The sequence below is a fragment of the Punica granatum genome, chromosome 6 (genome assembly GCF_007655135.1).
Source record: "Punica granatum isolate Tunisia-2019 chromosome 6, ASM765513v2, whole genome shotgun sequence".
NCBI lineage: Eukaryota > Viridiplantae > Streptophyta > Magnoliopsida > Myrtales > Lythraceae > Punica > Punica granatum.
Window position 1 is genome coordinate 13,058,462 of NC_045132.1, and position 8,910 is coordinate 13,067,371.

Consider the following 8,910-nt stretch of genomic DNA (forward strand, 5'->3'; position numbering starts at 1 on the left):
TCTTACTAGTATACATACATATGTATGTATGTATGTATGAAAACTACTTATAAAAACAAACTTCTATAACCAAAGTGAATTGATTCAAACAGTTCGATACTTGTTTTCCTTAAGCAATGTCTCAGATTTCAATTCACGTTGTGAGAATTTTACCCCTTAGTGAGCCGACTTCACTTGACTAAATTAGTTAGAGTCCGTTGGACTTTCAAATATCAAGGTTTACATGAATAAAAGAAAACTTCCGTAATATATGAAAAATTATTACATAAACTGGAAAATGTAAGAATTAAAACTATTCCTATTATAAATAATAAATAAAAATCGAGATTACTTATTAATATTAATGTTCCCCTATACAATATTTTGAATATCTTGATATACATATCCTATACGCACGTAGTCATCTTATAAATATTGATGATATGCCTCGTTGAGTCACATGGAATATCTTATAAAATTAAGTTGGAAAAAATAATATATTTCTAAATATATAGTACTTATTTAATTATTTCAAATATTAGTTTGCATAATTAAAAGTTTACCTGTTTACGTCTATAAAATAAAAATGTCGCCCCAATATATGTTACCTTTTGAATTATATTGAACATATCAATTTACATAATTGAATGTTTGCATTTTTAAGTTGACAAGGTTATCCAAGAATGCATCCCCTGCTATTTTTTATGATCTGGCTGCTTGAGCTGCTACCGAAAGGGTTTATTAATAGATTCACCACGATATATTATAGACATATTTACACATTCCTTTACAAAATGCGTCTATGAACCCAAGGACCATGTGATTTTGATGGTTAAGCCAATACAACATTCACAGCTATTATTACAAAGAAGAATCTCACTGATCACAGGCCGATTTGATATCTCATCCAGTATTCGGCATTCACACAGCCTTGAGCATGCTCTACTTAAGGTCATATGAACTTATCCCATCCCACTGACAGTCACCTGACTCCTTAAATTTTGCGTCGAAGATGATTACAAAGGAAGAGGAGAGAGAACTAAAACAAGACCAGAGAATACTCCACAAAATTACTCAGCAACACACTCTTTCCTAAACAGTTCCAAGATACATACTTAAAAAGAGAGAACAACAGTACTTAACAGGGTCGGGACCCTGCAAATAGAGAGACCTACCTAAGTGAGGTAAGAATACAGCTATAATTCCGACAGTATGTTCGATCCACATCAACCAAAGATCTCCTACTCCCCCTAAACCGCACTCTGCAAAACAGCAGCGTCAATGTCCGGTCTGCTCCATCCTCATGGGTGCAAAATTTGTTGGCTAAACTTTGTTTAGTAATAGCTTCCATAGTAAGCCTGAGGGACTGTAGACACTTGAGGGGTTGCAGCTGCTGCTGCTACTGGTGCTGACACTGCAGCTGGTTGTGCATAACTCTGCTGTTGGGGGTACACCTGAATTAATTGTGAAGATTTTGACCAATCAGTCTTTGATGAATAGTTATAGTTAAATGATACAATAGAAAGTTAGCGTCAATCAGACACGGCACAAGTGACACTTGAATCACGTGGGACGGTAAATAAGGTGACATTCATGTTGATTATTTAACATTAAACTTCTCGAGGAGATAGAACTGATGGCACGAGAACGAACATGATCAAAACATCTGATCGCTTAGAACCAAGCATCTAATACCACTTGTTAATAACAATGCCTTTCATCCACTTCGTTCCATCTTTTCTACAGAGAAAATGGTGATTGTCTGCCAAGTAACCGGAAAATTAGGAGTTAAAAAGAGAATTAAATGTTTCGGTACCTGTGCTGGATAAGTAGTTGGTTGATAATTAGCATATGTGCCAGCTTGTGGTACCGGTGCTGATGTTTGAGGATAAGTTGTCCCATAGCCACCATAGGCAGCCTAAAACGAACAAACAAATACTAGTAACAATAATAACTGGAAAAGATCAAAATGCGATTTACAGCAGCAGTAATAAGAAATATAAGTGACTCAACATAAATAAACTGGGGTCAGACCACAAAATGCAGTTACCCATCAGAACAAAATTTCCAAAAAGCAGTATCAAATTTTCGAATTTTTTGAAAGCTCTATATTTACTAACAGCTTTTATCCTCCATCCTTGCTAATGCTCCCTCACTGGTAACTATATTAGTTTCTTCGATCATTTAAAATTCAGAAAAGGACACCTATGAAAATATCCTGCCAAATGAAAGCTTCATGCATGTAAAATGCTACACGCCATAAACCTGAAGCTGCAGATTAGGGAAAAGTTAAATATATAACTACAGATCAAGTGATTCCATGTAGTTCCTCTATCAGCATATTAACTGACATTCTCATGGTATATTACTGAACCGAGCCAAATAAAATAGTAAGACATCCTAAGACTGATTATTCATCTTGAAAGATATTTGATCCATGATTTCATTACCGCTGGCTGGGTATAACTCGGGTTCCACTGTTGTACTGGTGCTGGGGCAACCGGTGGCCATGCTTGAGGTTGTACCGCATAACCAGCAGTCCACTGATTCTGTGCACTAGGATATGCACCTGCCAGGGATTGCGCTGGTGAAGTAGCAGCAGGATCAGCTTTTGCCAACTTGGACTTGTCGGATGAAAGATCTTCTCCAAGACGTTTTTTCAAGATCGCAGAAGTTCTGTTTATGAATGTCTTTAGATGCCTATCATATGCCTTCTTCACGAACTTGGCATCCCCAACTAAATCCAGAAACTGCAGCATAGATTAACAAGAATATAACTTTCATAAATCAAGATCAAGGAATAAGAAATACAAATAATTTTTTTTGTTTTTTTAAAAGCTTTCACATTGGAAGTGTATAACCATCCATTCCAGTCCCGATTCAACCACAGTTCTATCCTATCGAATATAAAATCTGGGGTTATTATTGGATAAGTATGATATTTCACTAAACTTGTATAGCGATTCACTTTTCTTTGGACCAGAAAAGAATATACACACACACACACACACATATATAGTGTAACTTTAGCATATCTCATCACAAATACACAATTGAGAAAATTTCACCTCCAATAAAATGCTAGATAGTTCCTCTCTTTCAGCCATACTGGCAGAATTGGGGTTATCAGGATTTGGAACAATGAACTTCTCAACTAACGTGTCAACGTACTCAATTCGCTTTGGCAGTGGAAGCATGGTCTCCATGGAAATCATGGCCTGTACAAAAAAAATGCAGAGCTGGCAGCTTAGCTACAGGAAGCCCTTTTAGAAAAGAGTAATCATATAGAGGTACGTAAGAAAGGGCAACCTCTAGGAATGGCTTTGATAATTGGACATGCTCAGGCGCTTCCATCAGAATATTTCTAGCTTTCTCCTCTTTTCCAGGGGCCTAATAACAAAGGAACATAACAATGAACATGCACCTATATATGTATTGAAACATCAAAGTTGACTCATCAAGACACCCATCATCAAATATACAAAGAAGCATAGAAGATTACATATTCTAATAGTGCACATGGCACAAGTAATTTTGCTTCGGAATTATATATGTTCTTTATGCTACAGCATCTGATCTAATAAATCCTAATAAAAAACAAGCATTCCTCAGCCATCTTATCAGTAACAATAGGCAAATCGTATCACTACAGGACCCGCTAAGATGAACAAGAGTCATATTTTGACATACAAGGCCTAGAGCTGCTGCAATCGATAAATACTGCAAAATGTAACCTGTATACACTTTAAAGCATAAAGCGAAACCTGGAATGACAAGAAAAAGCACGCCCAACTGGAACTCTCCGTGCTATGATCTAGTAACTCAAGGAAAAGGCCCAACTAAAGTGCCACCGCTATGTTCTAGTAAGTCGACAAAGTCCCCCAAGCACAATCAAGATTAACTCTCCAATGTTACACCAATCAAAACAATTTTTTACACTCAATATAATTAAAGGGAAAAGAAAAAAACGCCTCAGCCGTCCCAATATTTGAACAATGAAGAGAATGCACTTATAACCAAGGTAAAACTCCCAAAACATATATATTTTTAACAAAATGAAAGGATCAGCTACTCAGTTTGGGAAGAGGATAAAATTTTGACATAAAATTTAGTGAATTCCATCCCTTCAGAAAGGTTCCAATACCTACAAAAAGCATTGCAAGAAAAGAGATGTTGAAAAAAATGGACAAAAACAGTATATCTGGTTCATTCTCCAGGTCAATTATTTAACTTATCCAAATCCTTTTGTTTTCCAAGAGATTACTCCTCTTTTTTCTATTCTTAGGGCGAGTCGTGAACGTACAAATAGCTCCAGCTGCTATTATGCATAACCAAATAAACCCCCCACACACCCCTCCCCCCACAATTCCAGCCAAATCCAATACCTTCCCTTTCCAAGGAACCCCGGGAAAGGAGAAAAAAAATAAAAAAAGGCCCGGGGAGGGTGTTGGGGGGAGGACTCTTCTCCTTCCAATCCCCTAGAAATTTCTAGACATGAGTAGGGCCAGCAGATGCAACAGCATTAACAACAGCACAGTGACAAAACTGCATATGTTATTTTAAATAAAAAGACAAGAGGCATATGGACCCTGTATGCTTATTAGTTGGAAATCGGACGAAGGATTCCCAAATAATATAACATCGACCTGAACATAAATCTAAGAATTCACGCCTAACGTACCATATATAGAAACCGAGCATACTGAGCAAACAACACTGGCAATGTTTGTGAATGTTCCTTTCCCTTTTCAATAGCAATTGCCTGTTCATATATAGACAGTGCATCTTCCAGGTTCCCCTGAAAGAATGAGAGAATACCAAATTAAAAATACTTAAAGATACTCTAAGACCTATATCAATTTAGAGCCACATCAACTTGAACAATCATACAGATCATTACCAGTCTGCGCTCCATATTTGCATGCTTGATAATTGCCTCAAGAAGACCAGGTGAAATTTCTGTATGGACAAGTTCATAAGCAGCTCGGGCACCAGATATATCCCCATTATGTTCCTTGAACCAAGCAGCAAAAAGGTGGATTTCTGGTTGTCTCTGAAAAAAACCATAAAATTGGTAACTTGTAACCATAAATAAGAAATCCAACTGACAAGCAACAAACCAGAAAGAGATGCAAATATCAAAAGCTAATCCAAAGTCCATCCTTTTGATCCATACAATGACACTCAGTAGGACTCTGGACTATCAATAAAACCATTTTCACCTCTTTTCAGCTAAGTCGACAATTATTGCTTACCAAAAAGAACTATTTCTTTTGGTATTACATGACAGAACTTTTGCAGCAAGCAAGGATTGTCAATTTATAGCGATCATCTCTCTCTGCTATCCTATTCAAGCCAAATTCTTATAGAGTTGCTTATTTGGGCATAATCAGAGCCTATTAGAGAGAATCAAAATTAAATTAAAAGAGTATAAGAAGCTATTGAAAATTTCTCAAAGATTCTTCTTACTGCAACTTTCTCTGCTGACAGCTAAAAAGTTAAAGACATTATTCATTTGGATATTCTACTCTCTTCACTAAGAGAGGTCAAACTACTAAAATTAAAAGTATCAAGGATAGACAGACGAGTTCCCTCCACAAGTAATTTTGACTGATGAGAATAACGTATTTAGCAGCTCCAACATAAGTCAATCATCCTATCAATAAAGAAAAGCCAGTCTCATGCAGGAATGCTGGATGGGAATTGAAACTACTTTCATAACTTATGAAAGGGGAAATGGAATACCTTCACAAATACTTGGGTGGCACGCACAAGTGCATTTTCGGCAAGGTCCATGCTTCCACGCATTTCCATGCATTTGACATATCTCATCCAATATTCTGGATAATTGGCACAAGCTATCAGACACCTCTCATACAGCTTCACAACCTGACATCCACAATTATGACACGTAAATTATCTTATCACGACCACCATCCTAAATGAAGGAATAACCCAAAACACGGAGGAGATATGCATAAGAAATACTCTCTTGCTGAACAGAGAGGCCCCTCTAATAGGAAAGGAGGGACCCTCCTTGCCTGACAGACAGATGGTTAGGAAGATAAGTAGATACCTGCATGCATAACATTGGAACTTTAAAAAAAGGGGGAAAACTGAAAGGATCAGAAACCTATGAAGTCCATTGACAAATAAGGGCTTGAAATACTTAGCCTTTAAAGAAACCAAACTGAAGGCCCATGCTTTAGTCTCAGTTCAATATCCCGTTTTAAAAGTAGCTTCATCCAACGGTTTTAGCCAATATAGCACATCAAGCAGCAGGTATTACTAAGCGTAAGTCACTGCAGAAAATAATAGAAAACTAGAAACTACAATCCACCATGATAATCAAATGGATTATCCACCCAGATACCTTGCTGAAGTCATCCTCTTTTTCTATGAAATTGAGATAGTTATGCCAATTTTCAAGTTCTGCAGCATTGAGGGGCTTCACGTGAAAGTACGGTCTCCCAATAGCTGTTTCAAAACCAACGATCTTAGAATCGAACTCTTTAGCTTTCTTATACATCTCTTCTCTAATGGCGATATACTTCTCCAACTCCTCTGCTTCTGTTAAGCCAGCACTTACAGGTTTAGAAGACTGTTCAACAGCATCAGAAGGAACCTCTCCTTCAGTCACATTATCAGAAGCCTCTGACACTAAAGATGCTGCAGCAGCAGCTGCTTCATCAGCAGTTCTAAGTTCAGATAAAGGACGATTTGCAGCCAACTCCTTGAAGCTGCAATACCAAACATACAAGGTTCACATATCTGATGAATCTTATCTGAGCAAGCACAATTACCAATTGTTAAATTAACACTATATCTAATTAAATTATCATCCTAGATAAATGAAGCAGAACGGATAAGCAACAGCAATATCAGCAAACTCAACATTTATGGTACAAGAAACAGAATGTATCAAGATGAGGAATCACCTGCTATAGTATTTATCAAAGTACAGAATGGGTTCTCGAATATCCTTGTGTAGATCATAGCAAGTCGGCTCCATTCCTGGTGTTTATACTCAAATTCTATATATTCATCCCAAAGGGAGTACGACAGGTAATCAGTTCCAACATAGGCTAATCCCCGTTCAAATAACCTGGACCACCACAAGCATGAAGAAACATGAACACGAACATGTTAACCTCTGCAAATAATAATTCTTAAGGAAAAAGCCTGTAGTACTGACACTCAAGAAATTCATTCAAACAGCATATGATGCTTCCAAGCCCTGCATTTACCTTTCCTCCAATAACCATACAATGTTGATGAAATTGAGGAGAGATAATGTCATCTTAGCCCTTAGCAGGATGAATCTTCGCAGCAGCAATTTGCATATTCACGCGCCCCAGAGTTTTGATATTTAACTCAGGACAAGCGTGGGCTACTATAAAAATGATAATTTCTCAACGAGGAAATCAATGGGTAGAGCGATGAGGGAGCGACACAAGAAAATTATTTTACAACTGAATTCTATTAAGGTAGTCGAAAGGTAGAGGTATGCAAATCAAAATGAAAGTGTATCCCTGAAACCTTTTTCTCCATAATTGCGGTATCACTGCTCAAGCGACAGTGGACTGTCAGAGAAAAGAAACCAAGAGCCTCATCTGACTTTAAGGCAAGAAGCAATGCAAGATCAACGGAAACAAAGAAATAAGAGGAAATAATTGGGACAGTTGTTACCTTCTAATAATATCCGGATCTTCATACTTGTTAATAGCAAATCTGCAATAATGCAACCAGATGTCAACAGAATAAGTAACTGCCTGGACAGCATGCTCATAAACCTCCACCGCCTTTTCAGTTGAGCCAGGTGCCTCATGCTCCGCATACTTCTTCCAATAACCATAGCAGAGAGGAAATTCTGCCAAAAAAGCGTCATAGACCCTCCGAATTTTCAAGATGTTTCCCTGCATACAAGGTAATAATTGCCGATGAAACAGAAGAAAAATACAAATACAAATACAAATCTGTAGAAAAAGGCATGGGTAATGCACACAAACCGGGCCAGTCAACCAACAATTTCCCTTTAGAATAAGTATGACTATAGCAATAAACCAACAAAGTTCAAATAATCTCAAGCATTGATATCTATGGGCAATCACACGGAAAACATTGGTAAGCATAACATGAAGTGAGCATGACAGGAAACACTCAAGACAGCAAACCTTCAAGAGAGAGAGAGGAAAAAAAGGCATAACGTATGAAAGCCAAGTTAGTTTCCACTCCGAGGTTTGCAGATGGCTAGTGATTTTCTTATCATAAATCATGAAGAAACCACCCATCCCTCCAGTACAATCAGATGCGGTCTTTACAATGGATTGAAACACTAGCGGTAATTTTACATGGCACAAAGGTCTAAGCCATTGGTTAGGCCAATACTATCAAAATCAATTCATTGACAGACCAATGGCTGATGCAACAAATACCCTAACAGCGAAGACATGTCACACAAAACACATTTTTCAATAATCCTGCAACAAATACCTTAAGGAATGTGACAACATGTGAAAACAATATTCCAAGCACGAGTATTCAATTTAAAACATGACCAACTGATACCTCGGCCACTTTCTCAGTCTCATCGATTAGGGTAACCCAGGCATCAAAATCTAAAGAATTCGCGCCGACGACATTCCATAGTCTTTCCTCTTCAGCAGACATAGCACGCACTGCAGGAATAATAAGCCAAGGAATATTGTTACAAATGACAATCAGCAGGTACCACAATGAGAATCAAAGGGACAAAAGCATACAAAATGGAGTAAAATGACCAAAAAAGAACATGCAAATTCTCCATATAATTCCACCATCTGCCGGTCTCCAGGAATATAAAATACTATAAACCATCAGTGCAGAAGATCACATCATTCAGTAACTTTATCCATAAGAAAGAAAAGTTTAGCTGATTACTGTTGAGCATAT

At 37.5% G+C, this 8,910-nt stretch overlaps 1 pseudogene; it reads right to left on the reverse strand.

The window, feature by feature from the left end:
* Positions 1–778: 778 nt before the first annotated feature.
* LOC116210925 lies at positions 779–8,695 on the reverse strand (annotated as a pseudogene).
* Positions 8,696–8,910: the final 215 nt, after the last annotated feature.